Genomic DNA, 27,157 nt, shown 5'->3' on the forward strand with positions numbered 1-27,157 from the left:
TTTTGTTTAAGAAAATAAATAAAATAGTATCACACTTTACCATTAAAGCTACACATTTTCCTTTATCTTATCCCAAACAACAAACGTGCTCCGACGTAGACGAGTATTAAGAGTCGCCAACGTTCCAAACTCTGCAACCGCCCAGTGATTTGTGTCTTTATCGATTTACCGGCCAACGGTTACTCCTCCTCCTCCACTATCTCATCCCCATCCTCCCGCCTATCAAACACCCAATACGCCGCAGAAAAACGCACTTCGCTCGGGCTGACAAGGGATTAAATTTATGACAACAGAAATAGTGTCAAAAATTCTTGGCCATGGATCTTCCCGCAGTCAAGAAACCGTTCCGTGTGAGAGTTTGTTTTTGCGACTATTTGAATTTGAAGCGCTATGGCCACGCTACGTGACCGTCTCGATACGGGGTTTGGTGTTTTTTTGCTTTCTTTCTTCTGTTTGGCTCCATTTTGCTAATATCACCCAATTTCATGGTTCGATTTCGACCGGCAGAGTCTCGCAGCCTCCCCACCCCGGAGCAAACAATGCCATAACCATTCATCTTTGTGCGGGTCCCATAATTAAGTACATTCCCAATTTTTCACATACGGAACGATAAATCCATCCATTATCGGTGATTTACCGCTCGCTATCGTCCTTGTCGTTGCGCGTGCTGGAGCGGTGTAGCGTTTTGTCACCGGACTTTTTTCCCGTTGAACAGTGGCCGCCGGCGCTGCTTTCGCTAGCGCACATTATCATAATCGAGCGTTGGGTCAAAAGTGTCCCAACAATAGGGGAGGTGAAATTTGTGGAAAGTTTTGAATTGATGTCATTGACGTCCAAGAAATTGTTGTGCTGAGGAAATCGTTTTGCTCGCTTTCTTCGGTTCCAACACACAGGTTCTTCGCGTCCCAACGCTTGACGTTCATAATTGGCATCGGCTGAGGGATGGGCAAGGGCCATTAAAAATGGCACAGAAGCTTCTTCCGCCAAGTAAACGTCCAACAAAATCGATTCGAAAGGCCCCGTAGTACACACATACATAATACATATTTTCCCTTGTTTGACCTGGCTGGCACTCCTGGAGCACTTGGTACCTGCTGCGGGAAAGGTGGAACTAATCATAATATATTATGTTTGCCGGAGACAGTTTTCTTTGTTTCCGTTTTCCACAGCACCGGTCCACCGCTAGTGGGGTGGGTGTTATTTTCCGCAAAAAAGCGAGATCTCCTGCGTTCTGGATTGGTTTAGACTGAGAGAGAGAGAGAGAGAGCGAGAGAGAGAAAGGTGAGGGAAACACCAAACAGGGAAAGCCAACAGGAAGGATCCATATTTTCCAACCAGCCCACAAGTATGACAATACGGCTTCCGGAATTGAATTAGTTCCATATGAAAGTTGTACGATATTACGCGGGGATAAAGATTTATCGTACTCTGCACGACCGGCACATGGTGACCCAATAGCCCAACATGAAGGAAAAGCGGTATGCTGTATGCGTATTTTCCATCCCCTCGTCCCATTAACTCGTGTCCATGTGTCATGTGATATGGTTTTTTTTTCTTTCTTCTTCCAGGAATTGATACAGCATCCGGACGGGCGTGAGTCATGCTGTACGGCGTGTGAGTGTTCGGACGTGACGTGTACGGGCAAAATCTTTGCCTAATGAGAGCTCTTTATTAGCGTGCCGTCCGGCAGAATGCAGATTTTTGGTATTTGAAATTGAGGCTCGCCTGCTAGACGACGAGCACGAGGCACGAGGATACCGGGCACGTACGGCGCGTTTCATCAGCAGTGGGCATAAACGTTTCCACACTACAGTGCGGGCAATGCTTGTAGGGGCAATTGGAAGCTATTTTCAATTTTCAAACACTGTTGGAGGTTTTCGCATATAATTAATGTATTTAAGAGAACATACCCATGCACTGTCACATTTTTTTTATGTTCGAACTTCCACCATTGTTATTTCCAGGTCATTATTTTGAAAGAACCTGGTAACAATGAGGTACATATGATTTCATTGCAACAAACCCAAAAACTTCCCTACCCGCAAATTTCCGTTCAATGCCTTCTAATCGCCGGCGAATTGAAGGCGATCAGCAGTGCATTTAGCAGTAATTAAATGCCTTTGAAATATGTCAATGAAAAATTTCACTTTTAATTTGAAATTGCAACTGTCAAAAGAAATGATAATGAAGGGTGAACATAGTGTAACATTATGTTGTTTGAAAAGGTATTATTTTAATTGCATTTGCATCTGCTTCACATGAATTTTGTTTGTACTATATTAACTATATATTAGCTATAGCAAGAAAATATTAATTTAACAAGAAAAAAAACACAAAAACGATCATTAAAATCAGGATTTGAACTACACACGCATTCTCGGTTCGGAACCAAAAGCGTTGTCACTGCTCTATTTGGTAGTTACATTAATGAGGGTGCAAAACCAGTATATAAACAAGCTAAGATGGCGGCAAGCTATCTGTTTTCGTTGAATCAAAAAGTTGAAAGATTTCGAAGAGAACCCGTTACAGCCGTGAAAATTCGGGTGAATTCTTCTAAGGCGACTAAGGCCTTAAATGCCTTCTGAATGCCTTCAAAGCCGTTTAATGATGGTAGGGTTGAGTCTAAAGTATCTTGTACGAAAATCATAGGTAAAACACATTTTTATAAAATAATATTGCAGGCCAACATAGTATTGATGAATTGACAGCTCAGTTATGTGATAATAAGTATAAAAAAACAAAGTCCTCATTAATGTTTGACAAAGATTCATGAAAGAAAAAAGATTAATTTTTGTTAACACTCACGACTTCACTACTACTACATTGAACGTTAATACTACTACTATACTAATAATACTACTACTTCAACAAAAATGGTAATACTACTTCACACTCAACATTGAACGTTTTGTCTTCAACAAGGTGGCTACAAAGACTACAGGACTTTGGTAGCCATGATGGATGGAGAATTCTATACAGATTGGCAGTTAGGGAGTTAGGCTTGATATGAACTTTGTATGAAACATTTGTCACCCTGACTGTCTAATGAAGACCAGTAGTATTTCAAGGACATTGATCATGAAGTAAAGTTATTTTTTTCTATAAATTATTGTAAATAGTCAAGAACATAGTTATCACCAATTGTTTTATGAATCTCTTAAAAATGACAACCAAGACTTCATACAACATATATTTGAATTTACTAACCAAGAAAGTGACGCTTACAAAAATATCCTCCACTGTACATCGAACAATTTCGTACGGCGTCCAAAAATGTGCCGCTGTCGAACCATCCGGGTCGTGTTGTTCCCGTGTCCCGTTTTTCCAGAATAGTTTGCAATTTGCTCCGCCAAACCCCCTTTTGCGCAAACCCATCGCAGCTCGGTCGATTAGCAGTTTTGGCGCACTATTTCGAATGGCCCCTCCCCATTCTCCATAGCTCGATATGTACCAGCATGTTCCCGGACATAAAACAAAGTCTGCCAGGAAGGGTGAGAAGAAAAAAAATCCAATTACGAGACCAAAACTTCCCGGTTTACCCGGTCCCGTGCGCGCTGGCAGAAGGCAAAAATTGTTACACTGTTTCCCTGTGTTCAGGTCGCTGCCAGCAGCGGGAACTGGGGCTCGTTGAGGGCCATAAAAGAGTCAACCGATTTCAATCACGCAGAGGCCGCCGCCACCGTAATCGCTCTCATTAGAATGGAGCAGCAAGCGGAAAGCGCGCATTTAGGCGTGGGGAGCAACAGCAGCAGCAACAAACCCCCCCCCCCCGGGAACTATGCGATTCCTCCCGAGCAGTATCGACGGCATGTAGTAGTAACCCGAAACATGCTCGCAATGGAAATGGCCAAATTATGCGCCCGGGCCAAAGGTTTTTATGCGCTTCGACAGCATTTTTCCCGGGGGAGGGGGGATGGGATCGCTTTTCCGACAGCTTGCTCATCAAACGAACCGTAGACCGTTTGTTGCGGCAGCACCAAAGGCGGAATTTCCCTTCCGGATATTGCCATGGTAACGAGCGTCCGAGCCTCTAGCGCAGATGTGGTTGTTGTTATGCAGCAGTGCTGTATTTTGCGATGCAAGTAGGCTGCAGAAGGTACAGCGATGGACATTTTTTCAAATTAACCCTACAAACATACACCGGTCAATGTCCAGGAAAGAAGCAAAAAGGGGAGACGTGAAAATCTCGTTGAAATCACTAAACCACATCCACAGGATATCAATCTCATCTGCTGGCATCATCATGCACCAAACCGACCTGGTTGGGCTGTGCAAACGACTCACCGCGTGGTGTGTGAGGCATGGTTATGGCTCCAGGAGTTCGTACGACGACGCAACAATTATCGTAAAAAGTAATATCCTTACCGAAAAATGTGCTACACCGACACATATACCGCCGGGTTGGCAGATATGTTCCCGCAAAAAGGGCAGATGTGTCAGGTCAGGAGGGGGGAGGAGGTGTGCACTATTGCCGGATACCTTTCGGTGCAATTGCGGCTCCAATGCGCATCCCGACAGACGGCGACGGTTAAATGTTGTGTAACGAAATGACTCATTAAGTCAAACTGGTGCACGCTCCCTCCCGAAGCGCGATTTGGGACATTCGCGGCAAGTGAACAGGGTGACTATGGAAAACTCAATGGAAGCGAGTGGAAGACAGTGGTGACAACACTGCTCAGGTATCAAGCCACTCTCTCTCTCTCTCTCTTTCTTCCTCGGTACAGTCGGTGACAAACAAGGTGGTCGCGTACGTACGCCAATGGATACTGCAGCAAATGGAGCGTTCGCAGTTTTGTTCCAATTAGTGTGTGCGGGGGAGAAAAGGACACGCCACCAACGGAACGGTTCAATTAAATCGAATTGCCCGGAATCGACCAAAATCGCTCCGGACGGAGCAATTGATTAGACGAAAAGGGGAAATTGTTTTATTGTTTTGGCTTTCGCATACTAATGAGCGATTATGGGCGAGATTATTTTAAACGAACATCACTTACTTCCACCAGAACTGGCGACTGTGGCAACACATTTTTTGCGGCACACCCTGTACCTGTGCCCCCCTGCGTGTGTGTGTGTGTGCAGCAGAGAAGGGACAAATGGCATGACCATAAAGCGACGCCTGCCTTTGTCATTTTAGCGTGTAATGTGCTCCGTGTTTCCTAGCAACCGGTACAGAGGTTCGTAGACATCGTCCCTTCAACAGAAATTCTTCATCATTGACCCGTCAGCAAGAATTTTGGTGCCACTACTCTTCGGAATGGGGAGAAGGAAAAAAAAAAGTAGGGATGAAATCACGCCACCGAACCTAAAAGAAGTCTTACTCGCGGGTAACTATGGGCAACTCTGTTCGGGGAATGCAACACTTGGATCACAGTTGGATAGGTGAGTTTTTACTGCTTCCAACAGCGTCTCTTCGTTAGGACGTTTGGAGGACGAAGGATACAAAAGCTGACGAAAATAAAAGCGAAATCGCACGCGGTCGTGATTTCAGACCGAACCCAAGCAGCCCATTTAATTTGCCCAGTGGTGATGAATAGTGCGCTGAGTGCTGCTTTTAGTTCCGCAAAGCAATTGGATGGCGAATTCTATTTCAGAGCAGATGTCACCCGAACACTAAGGACCCGAGTGAGCAGTTACCGGAGTGGAATTGCATCTGAGATTAGATGGACATTAAAGAACTTTGTTTTAGTACATTGAAATCACCGGAAGAAGGCTCCAGAATGGTTCAAATTTGTTACCGCTTTTCAGGATACACTCTATGAACACTTTAATGTCGTTTTCTTCAAACCCTTCTCGAATGACATAACACGAATTTTAAGACAAAACAATCTTCCGTAAGTCTTCCTACTTTGGGGTTGCCGGTTTTCTATAGAACATAACCTTCAGAAATCCCCAGCGCCCTCCACCAGCATCGTTGAAAGGGTTTGTTCCTTTCTGCACCAGTTTTCCTGGGAAAGTTTTCACTCCCCCCCCGAGCTGGCACGAGCTGGGAAACGGCGAGCCTAAAAGTTTTGAAAGTCGTTGTGATAAATATTCATATCAGCAACCGGCAAGGGTACCGAGGTAACTTTGGTAACTTGCCCGGATGATATACAGTGAAAGGTTCCTTGCGGAGAGAGGAACCACCGTACCACGACGGAGAACATTCGAAGAGATTTGGGTCCGTTGGAAGGTTATCGCTAGAGACTGTTTCAGCTCCTTTGGGGAGCCGGGAGTATTGTTATTCAATTAGAACTGGAAATTAAGTCATTTCACACAAACACACATGGTTCTATGCTTACGCAGTATCTTGGTAGAGCCGCGTCTACTGCGCACCGAACTGGACATGCGAACCGGGATGCCATCGCCATGGCATGGAACTTTACGAGAAACGCTTCCGCTAACTTCACGTTCCGTAACACATCATCGCCGTTGTCAGTCCCCTTTCCGCGACTCAATCAGGAAGTCGCATTGATATTCCACACAAAGCGCCGGATGTGACATCCTTGAACGGGACATCTTTGGGATGGCGTTTGAATGCATAACTTACAGCTTTTTCCGGCAACGCTCTACTACTAACCCGTTCACAGGGAAGAGGGACGAAACTTGATGTCACATGCAGCAGATACTATCCTCAAACTCCGCACCTCTTACTACCACAGATCTCACTAATGCCTGTTTGGGATGGGATTGAAGTGAAATTTAGTGTGTCTTGTGCAATGTTATTGTGTGTTTTTGTTTGAAGGAATTAAATTGTTTCAATTGAATGGGGCTCCAATTCAGGCCTGGGCGGAGGCGCCGAATTGTGCGGAAATTCCAAGTATAACTTCACACAATTGATACAAAAGGTTTACACAAGCAGTTCGATCGATTCGAATTCAGCTATAGCATTGATTCCCCGCGTACAAATACAGCCCCGTTGTGCCAATAGGGAAACACATTTTTCACGGAAACCTTGCGGGCTGGCAGGAATTCTCATTGAAAGAAATTCCCGGGATCGCCCCCGAGTCCCCCGTTCGGGATCGCTTCATTCCGAAGTCTTTATTCTTTTCCACCCGTACCACGCTTTGCTACCTTTTAATATTTCTCCGGGAATACAGGGGCTTCTTTGAGCCTATTTCTCTGTAAACAAAAAAACAAGCGAAATGTAAGTGGGAGGGAGATGGGGGTGAAACGGTGATTGAAGCTCTTTGTGTGTTATTCGCTTTATGTTTTTTCATTGTAAATATATTAAAAGCGCCGAAATTTATATCCTTACTGCGTGTAGACTCGCGCCCGCAGTCGGGGCTTTTTTCGGTTGTTATTGAATTTTTGCTTTTCCGAAGTCACTTCCGGGGCACGCCGCCTGGATTAGTATTAATTTTCTGCGTCTCGAATCACTTTCGCTACACACAGTGGCGGACCACCCTTGTGCGACTAGCTACCCCACTCAATTGATCAGCAGCAAGCGCGAACCTTGTTTTAGCAACAGTGCCGGGAGTGTTGGGAAGCAGCGTTGTGTTACTAAGTACACCGAGCAAGCCATGAAGTACGGCGCTACTGACGACGGGGCGCGACGATGACGGAGACGTACGGAGCATGGGTGTATTGATGTTTTCATTTGTGCTCAGTATTATTGATGAATGGCAATGAGTATTTTGATTAAATTTCCTCACGCCCTGCCGGAAAAACCGGAAGAAGACACAGGTTCACAGCACATACACAGCAGCGGGGCCGGTACGGCGCTGTTGGAGCAAAATTGCAACTACAGCAGGACGGGATTTTGTTGTGATGTTTTCCTCTTTTTTCCATCTCTCTCTCTCTCCCTCTGCCACAGTTTGCAACCAAGCGGTGTAAACGGTTCCAGAGTTCGTACCAGCGAACGGTTGGTTGTTTGTGAAGGGCAAAGCGTATAAAATCCAATTATGACCCAATTTCAACCTCATCAGCATGTAAATTGACCTCGGCAGGATGTCACCCCCCCCCCCTTCACCCCCGGAAACCTACAGCTCCTCCCGTAACTGGACGTCAGTATCCGGAAATGGTCTGACGGTGCTGGTTATCCACTTGGGCCACACTTGGGCGTTGGTCAGTCAGAAGCAGAGGTGGTAATTAAATTTTCAAAACCACTTCAAAACTCGATCGAATTAAATTCGGCACGACGGGATTTTGAGTCGTAGAAGTTGGGCCGGGGGGGTTTTTTTTTCATCGGGTAAAAATAGTTCATATTACGCATCTGTATGTTCCGAATGGCAACTACACTGCTCTGTGCGGTTTAAATCTCCAACTCAGATTCATATACAGTCCGGCATCCGGCAGGGCGTTCCCGGTAGCCAATTCCATTAATGCGACAGGTTCCCTGCACCCCTTTTTCTCGGCCAAACCTTCGCTCGCGTCTGAGGTTACCGCGTGATTTCCGTGAACACTTGGGCGGCTTCCTGGACACTGTAAGGGTGGCTGTTGGCCCTGGATGTGTACCCAAAACCCTGCCCAAAATTGGCCTGCCTCGCAAGGATTCCGTTTTTCCATTTCCGGCCTGACCCGGGATCCTTTCCAGGGGGCGTTTTTTCGACCATTGGACCAGTTTCCAGGAAAGGAAGTCCACCAGAGTCCACGCAACCGAGATGGAACGGAATTGGCTTTGTTGGTGGGCTTCATCTGTTCTTTTTTCCCCTTCTCCGCACTCTCTCGTTACGAGATGACGCATTTCAGGGATGAGAAGGATGCAAAAGGTTTCTGCCCGGCAACAGCAACAAAAAAAGCTAATGGAGAAAGGCTCCCATTAGGCGCGAGAGCGATGGAAAATGACGGGAGGGTTTGTAAGAGCCATTCATTCATTCGGGAGGAAGTGTAGCAAGGTCCTTTTCAAGCGAAGCCTTTACTTGCTCTTTCTTTCTCTATTTTTCTTAGTAAGTGTATAGTAGTGACTCTTAGGTTTTTTGTTGTTGTTGTTGGAGCTCATGCTTTGACCTTCTAGTTAACAAAAGTACAAGAAAGAAGAGAAGAAAAAATCGAATGCCCGTCAATCCGTTGCTTTTAGGTCTGATTGTGGCGAGTTCGTGATTTCCTTGTACTATTTTCGTTGTAAATAGAAAGGAAATACCGAAAGGCGTGCTCGTGTTTTATTCTCTTGATTGACATGAATAAAATACACTTAAGTGAAACATGCGACGCAAAAGACTCGCTTACGCTCCCAATGTCAATCATTGCCGGAAATCGGAAACACAGCTCAAGAAGTCCTGCCGACTCTGCTCGGAACCATTGCTTCCGAGGACGAAGAACAGATGTGTCCCTCCCCTCGTTTCATGCTTGAAACCGAACGAAAAAAAAAAACACATCCCAGAACTGTCCACCTTCACCACAAACGGAGATGAATGTTTAATTTCCGCCTATGAAGTGAAGTGACCAACGCAGATTGTGATCGCACGTCCAGCCCGCTCCGGTGTCACTGTCAAGCGGTGCAGCTTGGATCAACCCGCGTTTGAACTGTCCCGCAAACACGTGCACCATACAAGGACAATGCGCAATGTGTATTTTTTGCTGTCCAAAGGATAGGGTTGTGCGGTTTTGTGCGGTTCTATTGTTCCCCAGGAACATACTTTCCACTTTGCACTGATTAAATAAATGACATCTAAATTATTTGTAACCCCCGTGTGTGTGAGTGTGTCACGCAGAACCAGAACCCACTCAAACTGTCACTCACAAGGGACATTCTTTTGGGATGTTGTTGTGTGCGAGGTTTTTGTACCGCTCCTGCCCATTCCACCCATTGCATGATGGAGATTGCTCTATGACCAGGCGGACGGCCTAAAAATGCGCAACGTAATGCCCCACGGGCAGGCAGGAAATGAACAGGACCCTACCAACCACCACCAACAACAACAAAAAAACAGTGACAGGAAACACTCGTCCAAGAAAAGAGCGATTCTCAGCGAGGTTTTTGATCAGAATGGGGTTCAAATGGGATCACTTCCCTCTTTCCGTTGCACAGCGATGCACGCATAACTCTCGCACGAATATGAAAAGCCAGCAGTAACAAGCTACGAAAAAAAAGGGTAAATTGTCAAGAAAACCGCACAACCGACTTCAGCTGCCCGGGCAGTAAGATGCCCGGTGACATGCGGCAACGCGGCGTTGCGAGTAGGGTCAAGCGGAACCGATTCGATCCAACTCCAACCGCACCGGACAACCCCTGGGGAACCCTTGTTTTGCTAATAATGGCGTACCCTCTAATGGTGGTTTATGATAATGCGTAATGCGTGTTTCATACTCGGGCTGGAATTTTAATCTTAGATCTTCTTTTTTGTTGTTCTTTGTCCTTGAAGAGTGAAGGAGAGAAAAGGTAAGAGTGCTTACAATGGAGTAACAACAAAAAATAACGTTCTATTTGAAATCCTTCTACTAGGGAGGAGTGTACACGCCTTGGACGCCTACGCTTACTATGATTGACAGTTGTTTGTATGGTGTCGTTGTTTATAGGGGTAGGTTTGGAAGGCTAAGATGACAGAGCCCTACTTCAAACAAAGCAACGTTTGGGGATTGTTTTTTCGGGGTACAGTTCTTGGAATCCAATTTACTACCAAGTGACTACTAATGCCAAAAAAGAGAGTAAAATGATCTCCTGACAAAAAACATGGTAACAAAGTGATTAATATCCTAACCCCCAAAACAGGGATAATGAGATCACTCCCAAAATCTAATTCAATTAAACACACATTAAAAGAGGACATTGGACAAATTGCCACCGTACAACCTTTTGCTCACACCAGCGCCAAAGAGTTTTGTTTTTGTTTTGCGCACCAAACATTCGCATACTAATGGGCAGAAGGGATTTGAATAATTCTATACCTAGCGTGTCGAACATATATGGAAGACAAGGGTGATTTCTTATGGCAATTACCATAAACTAGCGATGCGACAAGTGCGGTGCGACATTCTTGCACCAATCCCTCCTGCCCGAAAGTGCCTCATCAATGTTAAGGAGCGCTTAACCCGCTCTCCCCAAAAAAGGGAACGCGTTTGATTGCGGCCGCCAAAACGTGAAGTTCCGAACACGTGTCACCCGGAATCGATTGCCAGGAAGGTTGGAAGTGGCATTACGGCGAAGAGTGGAGTGTGAGTCCGGTGAGTTGATGAACTCGACACCACCATATACGTTTACGCTGGCCACGGATTGTCGGGCCCACGCCTACACAAACTTACCGCGTGTGTGCGCTATTGGACCCCTTCTTAAAGCCGCACCGCGTGTTTGTGGTCAGGCGGTGGTCGCGTGATGGAAGATTCCCAACTGCTACTATTCGTTGCTCCCAGCTGCACATCGATATGTATCGCAGAGGTAATCTCTTCGGCCTTTACAAGCTCCCGGCAAGGTAACGAGGGAAAACGGGGCACGGTGAGAGGAGTTAAAAAGGTTCAATTTGCATAAAATTATCGACTACCAATCGCGTAACCACTATACAGAGAGGGACCAACGGGGTACATGGTGGTGGTACCATCAATCTGATCAATCTCGCATGTGCGTGTACCGTATGCCCTTGACAGTGGATAGTGGAGTAGAATCGGCTTCTTTCTGCCTCGGTTGTTTGTTTACTTGGGTGAGCTGGCTTTTTTTGCTGCTGCTGTTGCGGCTTATTCTGATTGCCCTCTGCTTCAGTTTGCAAGGGCAGCCGTGTGGCGCCGGTAAGCGTGCGAGCTCATTTACGCTTGGACGCTTGGATGGGGTGTGCCTCTCACCCTCCCCGCTCGGTTGGACAAGTGTTGTCAACTTCAACAGCACCGCGGCTTGTACGAGCACAATATGACCTATTCAGCGCACGCGGGAACCTACCTAACCCTTCAACCCGGTTCCTCGGTTCTCGGTTACGAAAGACTGATTTGCATTTGCCATACAAAAACAACTCGCCAGCTAGGAGCGTTACGTTGCCATTGCCGGTACCTGTTGACGTTGAGTCATCCGCTTCGGTCGCAGGTATGACACTGGTATATGAAGTCAGTATTCCCCCGTATCGCCCATCCCGGTAGCTCTTTTACGCATGGCGAATATTTGGAGCCTCGCGTGCGACCCGAGCTAAACTTCTCGGGACATCCAATATGCAGAGCATGTGCTAGCAGTAGTTTCAAGGAGGACAAGAGTTGTGAAGTTGTCACGGCGTAAACAGCATCCATCATCACCAGCAGCCGATGGTGGACGACCAGTACTTCTGGATCTTTCATAGCCCAGGAGACTAGGGAAGGGAGTTCTGACCTTCAGCAGCAGCATCAGCAGCCATGCGCTGAAGCTACTGAAGCCATACTACCCGCGTGATGTATGGGACAAATATTAGCCGCCTCGTCCGCCTCGTACACCTTCGGCAGACGGTTCGTCAACAACACATTGCGGGATGGGATAGACAAACAACTCATCTCCGCGATTATTTGCATTCCTAGACGAGATCCCGTTCAACAGCGAGCTTGCGAGTTAGAAACCCATTGGATGGGAGGGGGCGGGAAGGAGAGATCTATTTGAGTGAAAACTGTTGTTGTCGATATATGACGAGTCAATAGCACACTACTCCCAGCCAATCGGGCATCTATGGAATGTTTGTTTGTTTGTTTGTTTGCCGCGGGAGCGGGATAGCGCTTTCCAGATGAAGAGGTTTGACAATGTAAAATAGACTCGGCGGAAGATCTCTCTGCATAATTCACTGTGCAGAAAGGAACACTGATATGAAGCGGAAATGTTACCCAATTTAGGCAACAACAGGTCTACTAAACGCGAAATCCGTCAAAGCAAACCTCGAGCAAAAGTTCGACCAGGCACTATAAACGGGCGGGGCCGAAATGTCACAAGCGGCGCGTGTGGAACCGAAAACAAAACAAAAACAACACTCGGTTCTTCATCGTCCCCCAAAAAATGGGTCCATTTGAGGGCCATTTATGGTTCTGTTTGCAGGTAATCAAGGGAAATAAGCTTGAAACGCACGTGTGGTAAACAAATCCAGCCACAAGCGCAAAGTGTTTCGAAAGAAGAAGACGAACAAAAAAGGTGTGTCTGACGCTCCTCTGTCCCCAAGCGCGTGGTGTGTGAGTGTGTTGCAAAATGAAAAAGCGTGTCGTAGGTATTGGCCCCCGTAAAGTCGTAGGTAACACCTGTCGGATGGGTACGAGCGCGGGTAAGGTGATAAGGGATCCCACAGCAAAGCTCCAACTTTGCTCCCGGCGGAAGGTGCGAGCGGCGGACTTGTTTACATTTTCGCTAACGAACTGCAGCGCGTTAATTTTTGCTCTTCGTGGCCCCCCACTTGACGCGGTGAGGTAAGATGGTGCGGTGTGGAACCTTCGCCCAATAGTCGTTGGGCGATGAGTAATGGCACTTGATTGAAATTCAAACTTACCTTTCCTTTGCCGTAGCTCCGCAGCGGCGTCCCTTCTACTTCACCGACACGTACAGCGAATCTATCCGCGAACCACAAACGGTGCGCCACAAGCACACACACACACATTGTGTCTGTCACGCCGCAGATTTGCATTCGAGTATTAATTATTTATCGTATTTAATTACCGCCGGCCGGCCGGCCGCGGTTTGAAGGAGCCGCTTTTGATGAGGCCCGGGTGTGTCCCGTACGTGACATGTCGGCGACCAACAGCAAAAAAAAAAAAAGGACGGTTGACCACACACTCGTGATGCATTTCCGCCCGCCGGCGCACAATCGGACCACATTGTTTGCCGTGGATGGTGGTGAGCGGGGTAGTGTGAGAAGGGGCAGTAGTAATGCGCAGGGAGAATTATTAACACACAAGACGCATTGAAGGTGCATCAACTCAAGAAGGCACCAACGTCACAGCCTTATTGTTGGCTTTCGTGTCGGCTAGGTGTGGCCAGTGGCTGTAGTAGACTGCGTGTGTGTGTGTGTGGAATTCTTAAACGTGCACACCATTCTTGCCACCCGAAGGGCACCGTCCACCCACCCGTAAGCTGGATTGCAACCAAAAACGCTGATACGCCCAACAAAGAAGCACAGAAGGGGCAACATAAGGGCGCCGTATTTTAAATTAATCTATGCAATCAATGCTCCGGGGCACACCATAAACCTTAATGGGCGAATCGAGAGCGAGAGAGCGAGAGATGATGTGACCACAGGGTCACATCGGTAACACGTTACGGGTGTCCCGGCACATGGCAGCAGCAGCAGCAGCATCATCACCATCATCATCTTCCCCATCATTTCTCCCGGCAGTCTCTGTGTGTTATGTAAAGTTTTATTCGAAATGGCCTATATGCATCCACCCGTTCCGTCATAAATAATGATCATTTGCTCTTTGTTTCGGGTTTTGTTTTGGAATGGGTCGTAAAAATAAATTATTATTCACACGCACACACACACGCACACCGTGTGCGCATCCATATTTTCCATGCCCGGCAGAGGAATCGTACAGTCGCACTTTCCAGCACGGGAGAAATAGATCTCTGGCCCATTATCCGTCATCATCGCACATCGTAAAACCCCCCCTCGGAACGACAAACGATGGCCCGAGAGAGAGAGAGAGAAAGGTGGTGTATGGAAATCCGGGGCGGGGGAGTCGAACACATTTCAAGCCGGTCCCGCCCGGAATTACCGTCTGTCCGAACCAATAATCATAAAACACGTCCCATTTCAGCAACAACGCACCAAACGGTTTAACAGACGTCCTCACGTGAAAGTCATCCAGCGGGGCGGATTTTGGGTCGATTAAAATAACGCACCTTTTGTGCAGGAGGAGGGCGAATGAGCAGATGCAAAAGAGAGCCCACCGAGAAGCATCCATCCCGGGCACGGGGACAAAGACCAATGAGCCATTTGAAGACATCCTGCAGCCCGTTACCACGCCGTTTGATAACGATAACGCACCTCTTTCCCCGGGCAATGCCGCAACATACTGTGCTGATTGTTATTGGTCGCTTGGGAGGGAAGTGCTGGTCGCTGCTTCGAGAAAGCAAATCGCCAGATGATAATCAGGAAACAGGCCCGGATATAACCGGATATGGCCACCTAAAGTGGAGTCCAGCAAAGGAGTCGTGCGTGTTCTACCCGCGCGCCCTGTAAAATCCGGAACTTCCGGGGTAAATTGAGTTGAAGTGGTGGCCGCCACCGAGCTTGGCCAACTAAGTTGGCTGACGAAGCGGTTTCTAGTGGCTGGAGCTGGCGCGTAATGGCCTTTATCGTAATGGCATTAAAATAATGAAGGAGTAAACTGCATAGCGCAGAAAAAAAAGTGCCCCGTCAGCCAGCCAGCCAGGCAGCACTCCTTGCCGGAAGAGTGGGCAACTGGATAAGCGCACCTTTGCTTCATTCCCGAAAACAGGAAAAGAACGAACCAAGCGGGAACCCGCTGTCAGTCATCCTGTGTGAATGTGTGTGTGTGTTGCTGCCAATCATATTTAAAGGATAACAAAAAGGGCGAGAGGACAAAAAACTTCCGTACAAGGAAGAGAAATGTGGTAGTACCCATTAAATTATTAATCCATTTCGTGTTGATTGCACAAAATGTTGATTACACACACACACTTTAGTGAGGTGTTGTTGCGAACGGGAACGAGAAAAAGAAAAAAAGAAGGTTTGGCTTTTGAAGTTCTGGATCCTGGTGCCCGGTCCGATGAAGGTCCGATAAGCAAAACACGGGATATCACACCCAGTAAATGGGGTTAATTTTTGAAGGTAGGGTTTTCTTTGTTAGTTTGGTCAATGCAAAAAGGAATAACCTTAATTTATCTTTTTCTGCTTTTTGTTCTTTCAAAGGGGACTTCCAAACCAAAGCACCGGAAAGGCGTGAAAAGTTTCGCATTTTAAAAATGGGAAATGTAATAAGGAAAGGATTCTAGCTGTTCTATTACATTAAGCTAATGAATGATGCTGCTTTGTACTTTGCAATCAGTTAGCCGGGTTGGTGGTGGGGATTGGTTCATGCGGATGTTGCGGAAATGGGATGCTATTTTTAACCTAATCTGTATGATCATTTTTAATGTAAAGTATTTTTAGGGCAATGAATCGCTTAGTGGAACGCGAAAAGGAGTTTTTTTATACCATTTTGTCTTATTAACATTAATTATTTGGCATTATTAATTATTGTTAACAAGAGGAAGGAGCAGAATTGTTAGGCTATTAGTTACAGGTTAATTCGTGCATTAGAGTTTTTTTTTTAAATTAAATTAATTTTAGTTAGTTTGTCTTATTTACATCTTCCTTGTAGTCAAAATTTCATTGAATTCACATTTTTATGAAATATCTTATGTTTTATACAATTTGCAATTTCCAGTTTAAGAGCCCGTTGTGTCAATTTAAATTGACAAATTATTTGTGTTTGTTTTTTTACGATTATTTTACTTTTTTAAGTATCGGTTTTTCTATTTCTGTATTATTCTTTCATATTAATTTTGTTTTTACGTTTGTGTAAGCCGATTTAACTCGTTGATTTCTGATATTTTTACTTATGTTTTTATAATTTGTGTTTTTTCATCCTAGTCTTTAGATCTATTGTTTCTTCATTTGTTTTCTTATTTTTCACCTTTGTCTTTATCTTCATTGAATTTACATTTTTATCAAAAATGTTATGTTTTAGTCTTCAATTGCTAATTTCCGAGCTTGTTGTGACAATTTAAATGAACAAATTATGTATGTTAGGTCTTTTTTACGATTACTTTACTTCTGTTTATGTATCTGTTTACCTATTGCCGTATTGGTTTTACATTTCTGTAAGCTGGTTTAATTGTTTGATTTCTAATATTTTTACTTATGTAGTTATAATTTGTGTTTTTTTTTCATCCCAGTCTATAGATCTATCGTTTCTTCATTTTTCTCTCCTCTTTTTTATCATTGTCTGATACATCTTAGCATTTAATAGCCATTTTCTTACTCATTTCTTCTTTTTCTACAGTTTTTCTTCTTTTGTTTCCATTGTAATCGTTTTGTATATTGATTGCGTACGCTTTGTGTGTGTATGTGTCTGAATTGTTGCTTTTATTCCCTGCCAAGCTTTCTCATTCTTTGTGTACTATTACCAGCGTGGCGTGATTTATTGCTGGCAAGTGTTTTTCACTTGTTCGCTCAAATGGCCACCCTGTTTCGAGCCGGGCGCAACGCTCACTATCATTATTTTCCAGCTCCAGCCAAGGTGCTTTCTTTTCGGGTCGGGCTTTTCTTTTCCTGCCGAGGCTTTGCTTACTTTCTGTTTTTTTTTTTCGTTCGTCTTGTGAGTGAATTTTCATCATTAGCCACCTTTGTGTGTTACCTCCGGTGCGCGTTGTATATTCGATTTGTTGCCCGAACTGGTGTGTCGGCAGTAGCAGCAGCATGGCCAGGATGAAGAGTCCTGCCCAGTCGCCGCGGCAATGTTTGCTCATAGTTATGTTGCCCGTTGCGCGCGGTTGGGAAAGTGGAGGTAAGGGGAGGAGTATACGGTACCGTGCAAAGAAGAAATGAAAGCGTGTCTTCTGGCTTAGCGTTGAATCTCATTTTTCTTTCTGCCTCCTTAATTGAAGCTTTTTGTTTAGAGTGTAAGGACACCAAAAAGGGAAGAAAAAAGAACGGGCCAGATACACACTCGGCTGCAGAAGCGAAATTGGGCTGGCCGGGAAATTGCCACATCGTTTCATAATTCATGAGGTCGTACGAAGCGGCGGTACCAGCGGGTCGGCCAGCGGGTTTTTGCCCCGCTCCATCCGGTCCGGTGCGGAAGAAATATTCATCATCCTAACGATGTCCATCTTTGTGTTTACTTTCGCCCGCGACCACCACCACCACCGCCTCCCTTCTTTTGCACAGGTTCGATAATTCCTCGGTGCTCCGTTCCGGGTGTGTTTTGTTCTGGCGGTTTTTCTTGCGCTGCTCGAGGTGTGGTGGTTGTTTGAAGAAAAATTGTGTGAAAGTGACAGCTAAGCAGCTCCGAGCGAAGGCAAAAGGTCCGGTAGTAGTAATGCAGCACGCTGCTGAGGGGGAGAAGAAAATAGGAAAATCAGTGCAAAAAAAAAGGAAGGACAAAACTGACCCCCCCCCCCCCCAGTAAGCTAAGGAAACAGGGACACAACGCTGGAGAGCGCGGTGGGAGAGCGCTTTAACCTGCCACGAAGCGCCTGCCACTGGTAGATTGTTTCGATTTGTTAGAGGAGTGCCTTTCTTTTTTTGTGCTGCTTTCATGTTATCTTACCATTTATTAGTGGATTCTTCTGAACCAGTGGATCTCTCTGTTTGTATCTCTCTCTCACTCTCACTCTTTGCCTCGCTTATCCTCGATTGCGGGCGGAGAAGGGCGTGGGTTTGATAAAGTTGAGCTCTTAATCAGGTTTGAACTAATTGCCGTAATTAAAATGTTGAATCGCTTGCATCAGTAATTAGTCAGTGGAGAGCGGCAGCCCTAAAAAAACTGTGGGAAGAAATCTGCGCGAAAAGCGCGACGGAAGTGTCCTCCGCGGGGTTCGCACGGAGTAACTTCCGCGTAGTGCGGTTCCCCCTTTTACGTCTTTTGCGGTAAAACGGGAAGTGATTTTGAGTGGAAATAAATTGCTGAAAGATGATCGAACATATTTCATCTTTTCCGGGTGTGAGGAGCGAGGGGGAAACGTCGGGGTCAGGCGTCCAATCTGTGGGACGACGACGCGCCAAGATGGTTAAAGGAATTTTTGATTAAAAGTGATTTCTGTTCGCTTCATCTGCATCCGGGGGGGAGGGTTTGTCTATTTTTTTCTTTCCATGGGTTTGCTTCCATGGGAAGAAATTTTCCCGCACATACTAATGAAGGTGTGGAAGGATGGGGGGGGGGGGGGAATTGCTTTGCTTATTCTAAGCTCGGATTACGGTTGTTTCGGTGTGTCTGTGTCTTTTTTTTTTATTTTTGCTATTCTGACCACCGGACACCAGATGATTTGCATTTTAAAGCATAGATTTGCTGTACTTTCTTCGACAAACTGGAAAGGAAGGGACAGGAATTTCTAATTAAAATAGCAAACTCTACTGCGGCAGCACTACTGGCGAAGGATGATGATAATATTCCCTGTTGACGCGCGGTCCAGCAAAAGGCGTGTCATGTCTGCGCGTTGCACCATAAAACAGGTGCATTGTTGTGTGCTATTTTTGCAATGCTTCTCGAGTTCATTGTTTCATAGCGGTTTTTGATTTCCATGTTAATAATGATTTCCTGGGACGAGCTGGTGAGAAGGAGATGAAGTCTGAGAAATGAGGATGAATTTGTGGAATGAATCAAGCGAAATAGTTGCACAGGAATGTTCAATCTCAATTAGGATTAAAATCTATGGGCTAGAGGAGGGAAAGCAATCTGAGAGACAATGAAATGAGACTAGAAGAAATAGTTTTTTTGCTAGTATTTTGTATTTGGCTTTTTGGAATTATAAATGTTCATATGTTACTTTTATTTTTTCTTTTTTGTTGATTGTTTGCTGACTGTCAAACCTTTATTATTTTTGTTATTCTGCTAATTATGACAATCCAGGGTTTTATCAGGGGTTCTCTTACTTGTAGGACACTTCCTTGACTTTTTCCTATGAGAATTAAACTGTAGAACCTCTATATCATCTTGTATGGGAAAATCTAATAGGAATTTCCTAAGAACCTGTCTAAAAGGGTGCTATTGAGTCCATTTACTAACACACAAAGTTCACTTCTCGTAAGTGAGAGAAACATATTGTGGCAATGACAACAGATGGGGAAAACGAGTCAATACTATATGCGAAACGGTCAATATACTGTGGGACGAATTAATGTTTTAGGGAAACTGTCAAAATATATTGTGCGACCGATTCAAACATTTTTGCGATACATTAAAAAATCCTTGACCACCGCTGTAAAGTAGGTGATCAATTACAAAGGATTGCAGGGTTTCCCGTGTCGATTAACAATGTCACCAGCATTTTTCATTGCTTGAGAGATGTTTTTCAACAACTGTCAAATGTTGTGTTTCAATCTAAGATGACTAGATAGGCTACTGGTGGGTTCTTAACTACTGGCTACTGGTTTTGGTAACCCTGTTGGATGATGAATTCTATGGAGATTGGCAGATTAGGTTTTCTAAGGACTTTGTGCGAAACTCCCTTGGACCAAGGTGTATGAATTTGAGCAGGTGAAGTGTCTCAGAGTAAATTGTCATTTCACGACCCAAAAATAACAATACTGGGTACTCCGGTATTAATATCGGCATGGGTTTGAGGGAGGTTTATAAATTTGTATGCGGTTTTGACATAACAATTCCCACTGATGGCGCTCGGAAAACGCGATACCAATAAACACCTTCAAAATATATACACCTTGCCTTGGATTCCCTAGATGTCAAATGAAGATTTGTCGAAGAACACTGTACTGACCAATCTATAGTATTTTATCGACCTTGATTTTCATCACAATAGTGTTTAAGTTTCTTTTCATGAATTTCAATACGCTGAACTGCATTTGAATGTTTTTTTTTGTGATGTGTTGAAAATCATGTGTAAGAACTGAACTTTTATTGTGATACCAATACAATTAGTGACAGCAGCTGAAAACCATCTTGCAGGCAGTGTATACATTGTGCCTTAATTGTCCTTAAATTTCATCTACATCTCGTAGTATTCCATCCCCCAAACCAAATACCATCATTACTTACGATATCATTATGTCACCGTTTTAGTCCTCTCGGGAGATAAACCAATACCAAAATGCACTCAACGCCCTAACGTTGCGCGCTTACCAGTCGGCCTGGGTAGGTGTAAATAATCGTCCTCCGAAGGTCACATTATCTTCATCCTTCAATGTCCTGTTTCTGTCTGTCTTGTTGCATCCCGACCAAAAGGGTCGACACCGAACACGGCCGAATCCTTGTTGTAATGGATTAGTTTCTTCTCATCGTTTCCACTACTGCATTGCTAATTATATCCCCGAACCGGACGAGCGAACGGGCGAACCCACCCGCCTGTGACTGTGGCTGCATATGACGTCCATCGTGAGCTGGACAGCCGAAAGCGAAGAGGACAATTGCTGTATTGTGTTGCCCGCTGCCAGTTGCCCTTCGAAGCCAAGGACCACCAGAAGAAGGACAGAGCAACAACAACGAAGAAAAAATCCAAAAAACAATCGACTTAAGAGGATTTACGAGAGCAGAAAGAAGCTTTGAATGAAGCGCGGAGGAAAAAAGGGGGATCACCCATGCAATGGTCACGATGATGCCCCGACCGGCGTTCGCGGTCCGAGCGGTTCGGCTGCTTCTGCTAACCGTCATAAACTTTTCGGTCACTGTCTCGGGGTGTTATCTAATCTCGTTGAAATTTAAGAACGAAACGCAGTAGCAGCAATCGCTCCACGAGAAAGAGAACGACTTTGAAGGGCGCCAGTTTTCGGGGACGGACAGACAAATCGGAATAAGTGCCCATCGTTTGTCAGCAGCGGTGGGACCGTTCCGAGCGGGGAAGGAAGTGTACCGGGCCGCGGAGGCGATAAATGTCACTGGTGACAGTTGTCCTTTATCGCTTAGCCGCGCTGGTCGATGCCTAGTTTGCCTTCCAATCGTTTGGTGGATTTGTTTTTTGGCTCGTTGTCTGTCCGAATTTTTCGTTGTTGTGTGTGTGTGTGTATTAGCATTAGTCCGTTGCAATCTTCCTCCAATCTTAGTGCTTGGTCTTGCTGCTCTGCTTTAATCGTTCGCTTTCACGTGGGTTTGCAGTTTCCCCGATGTGAGGAAGTGACGGTGTTGGCAGTCGGCAGACAGTGTGTGTCTTTGGGTGGAGTCGATTTATCGAAAGGACATTCTGATGTGCGAGGAGTAGTTTCCATGCAGCAGCAGCAGCCTTTTGGCTTATGCATGTTGTGTGGATATACTTATGCAAGCACTTTCCCCTGCGAAGAAGGGGTGAATTCACTGCCTAGCGGCCACTAACCGGACCCCCGAAAAACCTAATTCAATTAAAAGTCTAGACATTTCGACAAAACAGTCGGACTTTTGCCGGCCCGGCTATCAAAGCTTCCAGCACTCCAGCTGGCGATGCACAATAAAAATTTATGTTATGATATCGTTTTAACATAAAATTGCGCTGCTCCCGCTATTGTCCTATTTCTGTGCCTTCTTTGGTCGCGCAGGGTCGTGCCGCGGTTTTGCGCTCTTTTCGCCAACCAAATGAGGACAAGTGAAAAGCCGCCACCCTCCCCCGTGTCCCCCACTGTGGCAAATACTCGTTTGAAAGTGTCATTTCCATCGCTGCGGAATGTCAGAATCTGCAATTGTTTTGTCATTCGACACAATCGCCGCTCTCTTTCTGGGCTTTTCTGGGCCTGAAGTCGTAATGCCGCTGGTTGCTGGGAGGACATTTTTGGACACACAGAGCACAACGCTCCGCTTAGTGCGGTTGTGGGCTTGCTTGGGGAGTAAATTACTTTTTATCGTTTGTGCGCTTTAGATCGTTGTTGCGAATTGCCATTTTGAAGCAGGAAGAACCATTGATGATGATGTGTGGGGCACGGAGTTGGGATGATTGTATCAACCTACTTCCGGGGTGAAAGTTCAGCACAGCAGAACCGAATCTAACGTAAGACTCATTGCTTTCTGGGGGGGGAGGGAGACTCTACGCGGGAGCAGTAATGGTCCATTTGCTTTGGGGCGGCATTTGTGAGGTACACGTCACTTTGGTGGAAATGCGGCCATTGGGTGGGTTTTGCCATCAACTGGAGCATTTATTTAAATTTATCTAATCGATATTGGAGAATGATGGTGTATGGACGATTGGGAAAGTTTAAATGTACTTTTGGCCGGCCGCTTGATTGCCGCCAGTAGTTTAATTGGTAATATTGAGGATAGCCAAAACAAAACAGAACAAACTTCTTACCCCAACAATGGTTATTATCTTGAACGGTATGTTGCGCCTTGCTGGTGGTACACCATTTATCTCACCTGATGCTAATGGTTTGCGGTCATTGTGGTTGACAAATAACTGTTCTTTTTGTGTGCAGAAGAAAGGGCGAGCTATTTTAAAATGCACACAATCAGAAGCTGCTAGGAGCGTGTTCTTTTATCAGCTTACAGGTAAATACCGCTCAACGGATACTTTCACCACCTTCGTGCGGGATGTCCTCCATATCATCGGTATTCGTGTGCACGCATCCGGAACGGAATGTCCGCTGCGTTCCATAAGGATCCAACCCTCCTTTTTTACTGGAAAATGCAGACAGCTGCACGCTCACGCAACTGTATGTCTGATAATGTTCACCGATAGTGGCGGACGGATTCCAACGGACGCACACCCAATTAAAAGCAGTGACAAATTAGCTGAAGTATGTGTGACGTTAGGTAAAAGGGATCAAATGTGAAGGAAGGAAATTGTACAGCGGAAGCACTGAGATGAAACATTTCATTTAAAATAAAAACGAACAATTAATGTAAGTTATGCATAATAGGACGTTTGCAGGACGCAGTGGAACAGAATCAGGGTTTTCCAGCAGTTCTCATAGCTGTGGGACACTTAATTGGCTCTTTCTTAAGTGAAATGAACTTTATGTAATGGGAAACGTACTCTATAGCAGCCTTGTTGAACAAATATAATAGGAATTTTCAAGGAGCAAACAGGATCCATCATATGACATTCACTTCCCATTGGAAAAAGTCATGGAAGTGTCTCACAACTTTGAGAACCTCTGGAAACCCCTGTATTTGAACTAAGTACTACAACTACAGTCGTGGATGCTACATTTTGGCTCTAACTCACCCAATTTTTTTCCTCTAAGGCACCAAATTTTGACTGTAAGTCAATTATTTTGTTTACAAAATTTGACCTCATACCTGAAACTTTGTGTTTAGTTAACCTAATCTGCTCAAATAGCTTGTAAATTTATTATGAATTCTACAAGAGTCACAACTTGTGGACTTACAGACAAAGATGGGTGCGTTAGAGTAAAAAATTGATGCCTCAGAGGCAAAAGTAGATGCGCACTGTCAAAAATGTATGCCCCAGAGGCCAAAGATTTGACGGCAACGGCTGTATTCTGAGGATTTGATCGATACAGCTACTGTTCTGTACTTATTGAAGTAGGTTTCATTGACTTGTTTAAGCTTTGTGCAGAACAAATATGCCTTTTTCGGTCCTTTTTTACCATCTTTATCGTTATTTAAATCTTGCGTAATGGTTTATCCATTATTTGTCATGAATGTTCATGTTTTATTACTTCTGTTATACAGTCATATAGTCAGTCAAGATTTCACATTTTTATTATCTTGTTTTAATTTGTGTATGTAAACTATTTTATTTTTAACTTGAGTATGCTAACTTTTTGCTTTTTTAACAAATGTTTTTGATTATAACTCTCGTTTGAATACCTTTTTTCTTGTTTATTCTTGTGTTCTTCTATTTTACCTCTTTATGCTATTATTCTAGCTGCTTTTAACCATTTATTTATTTATTGCTTTCTTTATTCTTGTTCCATGCAATTAATATGAACGCAACGTTCTGATATATTTTTCTGACATTTGGCTTTGATGTGATTGAGTTTTTGCTTTATTTTATCCTTTTTTTCAATCCCAACGGTGCTAAAGTGCCCACTGTTTGTTCAGAACTGCGGCACACGGTGTGCGTGAAATCTTTCACGAAAAACACGTCCACACGTCTTGCATATTCGGTACAGCAGCCACTAAACAATACGCCGCGGCGCCTACATGAAAGCCCACCCAGTGCGGTATGCGCGTACGGGTCCGCACTCCGACAACTTCCGCTTCCGCAGCGGGGCTTTTTGTTTGAAAATAGAGGCAACACAAAAAACGAACGACCGAAAACAATAGAAGCACAGCGCACAATAAAAAGGGTAAAATGCGCAGCAAATGGGGGAGTTAATTTAATTGCCGAATTTTAAATTCATAAAAGAACCTTCCCCTCCTCCGACCTTCCCCATAGGCCCTTCCGCAATAGCAGCAGTACACAGTGTGTGTGTGTGTGGACAGGTAACGATTTCCCATATGCTTCCCGAAGGAGGAGGAGGTGCTGTTCAAAAGAGGGCAAACGCAAAGGTGGAATGCATGGTTGAGATGAGTGCGGGCAGGTGTGGGGAAAAGGGGTACATAAATTCTTCACTTCTAATTCCAACACCTTCCATGCCATGCTAGCTAAAACGGGGGAAGTGGAAGCCGCTCGTTAAGGTAAGCGGGGTGAGCCCGCGCGCGCACGGCATCGGCGCTCAATAAGGATAAAGACGTCAGCTGGTTATGGGGCAAAAGTTTGGTTCACGGGGATGGATGGATGGCAGTGCAGGACTTTTAGGATGCCGGAAGGTAATTGTTGGTAATTTTTATACCGTCGCTTTTTGCTGTGGCTCACTTATTTTAGGCCTGCCTTTCCCCCCTCAAGCCGCCGAAAAACATTTGGTAGGCTTAATGAGGACGCTTCGGTTCTTAGGCATTGGCGGAAGGAAAGTTTTCGCTTCCTGTGAAGCGCAGCGCGCACAAAACTTGGCAGGGGTTTAATTGAGCCACCCACACCACCCTTCGCGGTGGAGCAGTTGCAAAGCAAGCAAAATATTTCTGTTGATGTTATGATGAGTTTCTGAGGGTAGCTTGGGGCAAAGTTTTTAAACACGCTGAAAGAGCGAGGGGCTCTATAAAATTCCACTCCAGATTCAGCCCAAAGCGAATAGGCGGGAAGTTGGTTTGGTTTGTGCCGTGAAGTGTGTGCGTGTGTGTGTGTGTGTGTGTGTGATGAAACATTAAGGCCCTTTTGTTAGCATTTTACTCAAGCACAACAATTATGCTTTTTGTTTTGCTTTTTCGTTACGATGCCACGACATACAGGAATATCTGGATAAAATAGATTTCTAGGGACAAGATAGAAGACCTCTGTTCTCGGTCAAAGCGGATGATAGATAAGACACATTTAATCATGCTAGTGGGATTCAAGCTCTGTTTAGAAAGATTTTTTGGCTATACTGGGATCGATCACTTACCATTCGAACATACTGTGTAAAAATGAGACCTTACAAGAAGCACTGTATTGTTTTAGAGGGTTCCTTTGAAGGCAGCAAACTTGAACTGCTTCTGTTTGTTAGGTAATGACGTATCCCAGATGCTTTCTGTTCTGGTAGTCACCTGATACACTCAGATGATGGTGAAATTTTTCTTAAACCACTACCAGCCAAACCAATTCCTCCTTTGAGCCACTGTGAGTGTATTCCAATGCTGTTGCCTGGCTCACTGGCTGCAGTCTCCTATCCATGTAGGCACCCGATCATTGACAGGTCTCACTTGATTCAACCATCGAGTTTGCTGTGCTCCCCTGCGCCTTATGCCGGACTGGGGATCGCTGTCGAACACCTTCACATGAGTGACATGAGTCCGGCATCCTCATAACATGTCCCAGCCATCGTATCCTGCCAGAATTCGCCACCGTCAGCAGGGTGCTCGATTCGCCGTACAGCTCAGCAAGCACGTGGTAGATCCTTCTCCTCCACGCTTCATGGTCGAACACACCGCTAAAGAGGGTCCGGAGGATACGTCGCTCAAACACGCCCAGAGCGATTGCATCCTCCGCTCGGATGGTCCAGGACTCGTGCTCTTAGAGGACTACCGGGGCGAATTCATCTGTGCGGTATACCTCACATTTCGTGCGGTCTCGAAGTCTTCTGGATCTCAGCAGTCGGTGAAGCACGATTCCCCTTCACATTTCCGCGTCCCGGGATTCCGCTGCTGATGTCGTTGTCTGAAGTAATGACAGCCCCGAGGTAGCAGAACTCCTTTACTACCTCGAGACTGTCGCGGTCAAATTATACACTGCTTTCCAGATGGCCTGAGTCTTAGTCGCACTGATACTCAATCCAATTCTTGCTGCTTCACGTTTGACTCAGGTGTACGCCTCACACACGAATATACTCGTTACTGCTGTTTTGATCTGGTCGGCCCTGAAGTATACTACGTCTATGGTATAGAGGCCCTCAGCTTCTCGCCTTCTGGTGATAAATTACCCCGGTTTAATATGCGCTTCTAAATGGTCCTGGCAGACTACGTTGGAGGTGGTGAACTAAACTAAACCTCGAAAGCAAAATGAAAATCAAGTATCAAATGTCAAAAACTCATGTTAGTTTATCTCCAACTAAATAGTCTTCAAGGTATGAAGTTACATTAAACTCACGAAAAGAATGCAACCCACAATTTTGTTGAGCAGCTCTTTTGTTTCTGCTTGGTTTAATTTGTTTTGAGTCTTATAATCTCCTCCAATTAATCTCTTCAATTTAAATCATCT

At 45.2% G+C, this 27,157-nt stretch overlaps 2 long non-coding RNA genes across 4 annotated transcripts; one reads left to right on the top strand and one right to left on the bottom strand.

Annotated features, from left to right (window-relative positions):
• Nucleotides 1–5,741: 5,741 nt before the first annotated feature.
• Nucleotides 5,742–7,452, bottom strand: LOC121599452. Of its 2 annotated transcripts, none has more exons than XR_006005681.1 (3): nt 7,235–7,452; nt 6,831–7,098; nt 5,742–6,651 (listed from the first exon to the last, which is right to left on the bottom strand). It is a non-coding gene; the product is annotated as an uncharacterized LOC121599452 (long non-coding RNA). The 2 variants fall into 2 exon arrangements; XR_006005680.1 differs by having other exon boundaries at nt 5,742–6,195; nt 6,279–7,098.
• Nucleotides 7,453–12,766: 5,314 nt separating this feature from the next.
• LOC121599453 lies at nt 12,767–16,077 on the top strand. Of its 2 annotated transcripts, XR_006005683.1 has the most exons (4): nt 12,767–13,248; nt 13,345–14,485; nt 14,593–15,629; nt 15,711–16,077. It is a non-coding gene; the product is annotated as an uncharacterized LOC121599453 (long non-coding RNA). The 2 variants fall into 2 exon arrangements; XR_006005682.1 differs by having other exon boundaries at nt 13,345–15,629.
• The last annotated feature ends 11,080 nt before the right edge of the window (nt 16,078–27,157 follow it).

Source organism: Anopheles merus, chromosome 3L (assembly GCF_017562075.2).
Source record: "Anopheles merus strain MAF chromosome 3L, AmerM5.1, whole genome shotgun sequence".
Taxonomy (NCBI): domain Eukaryota; kingdom Metazoa; phylum Arthropoda; class Insecta; order Diptera; family Culicidae; genus Anopheles; species Anopheles merus.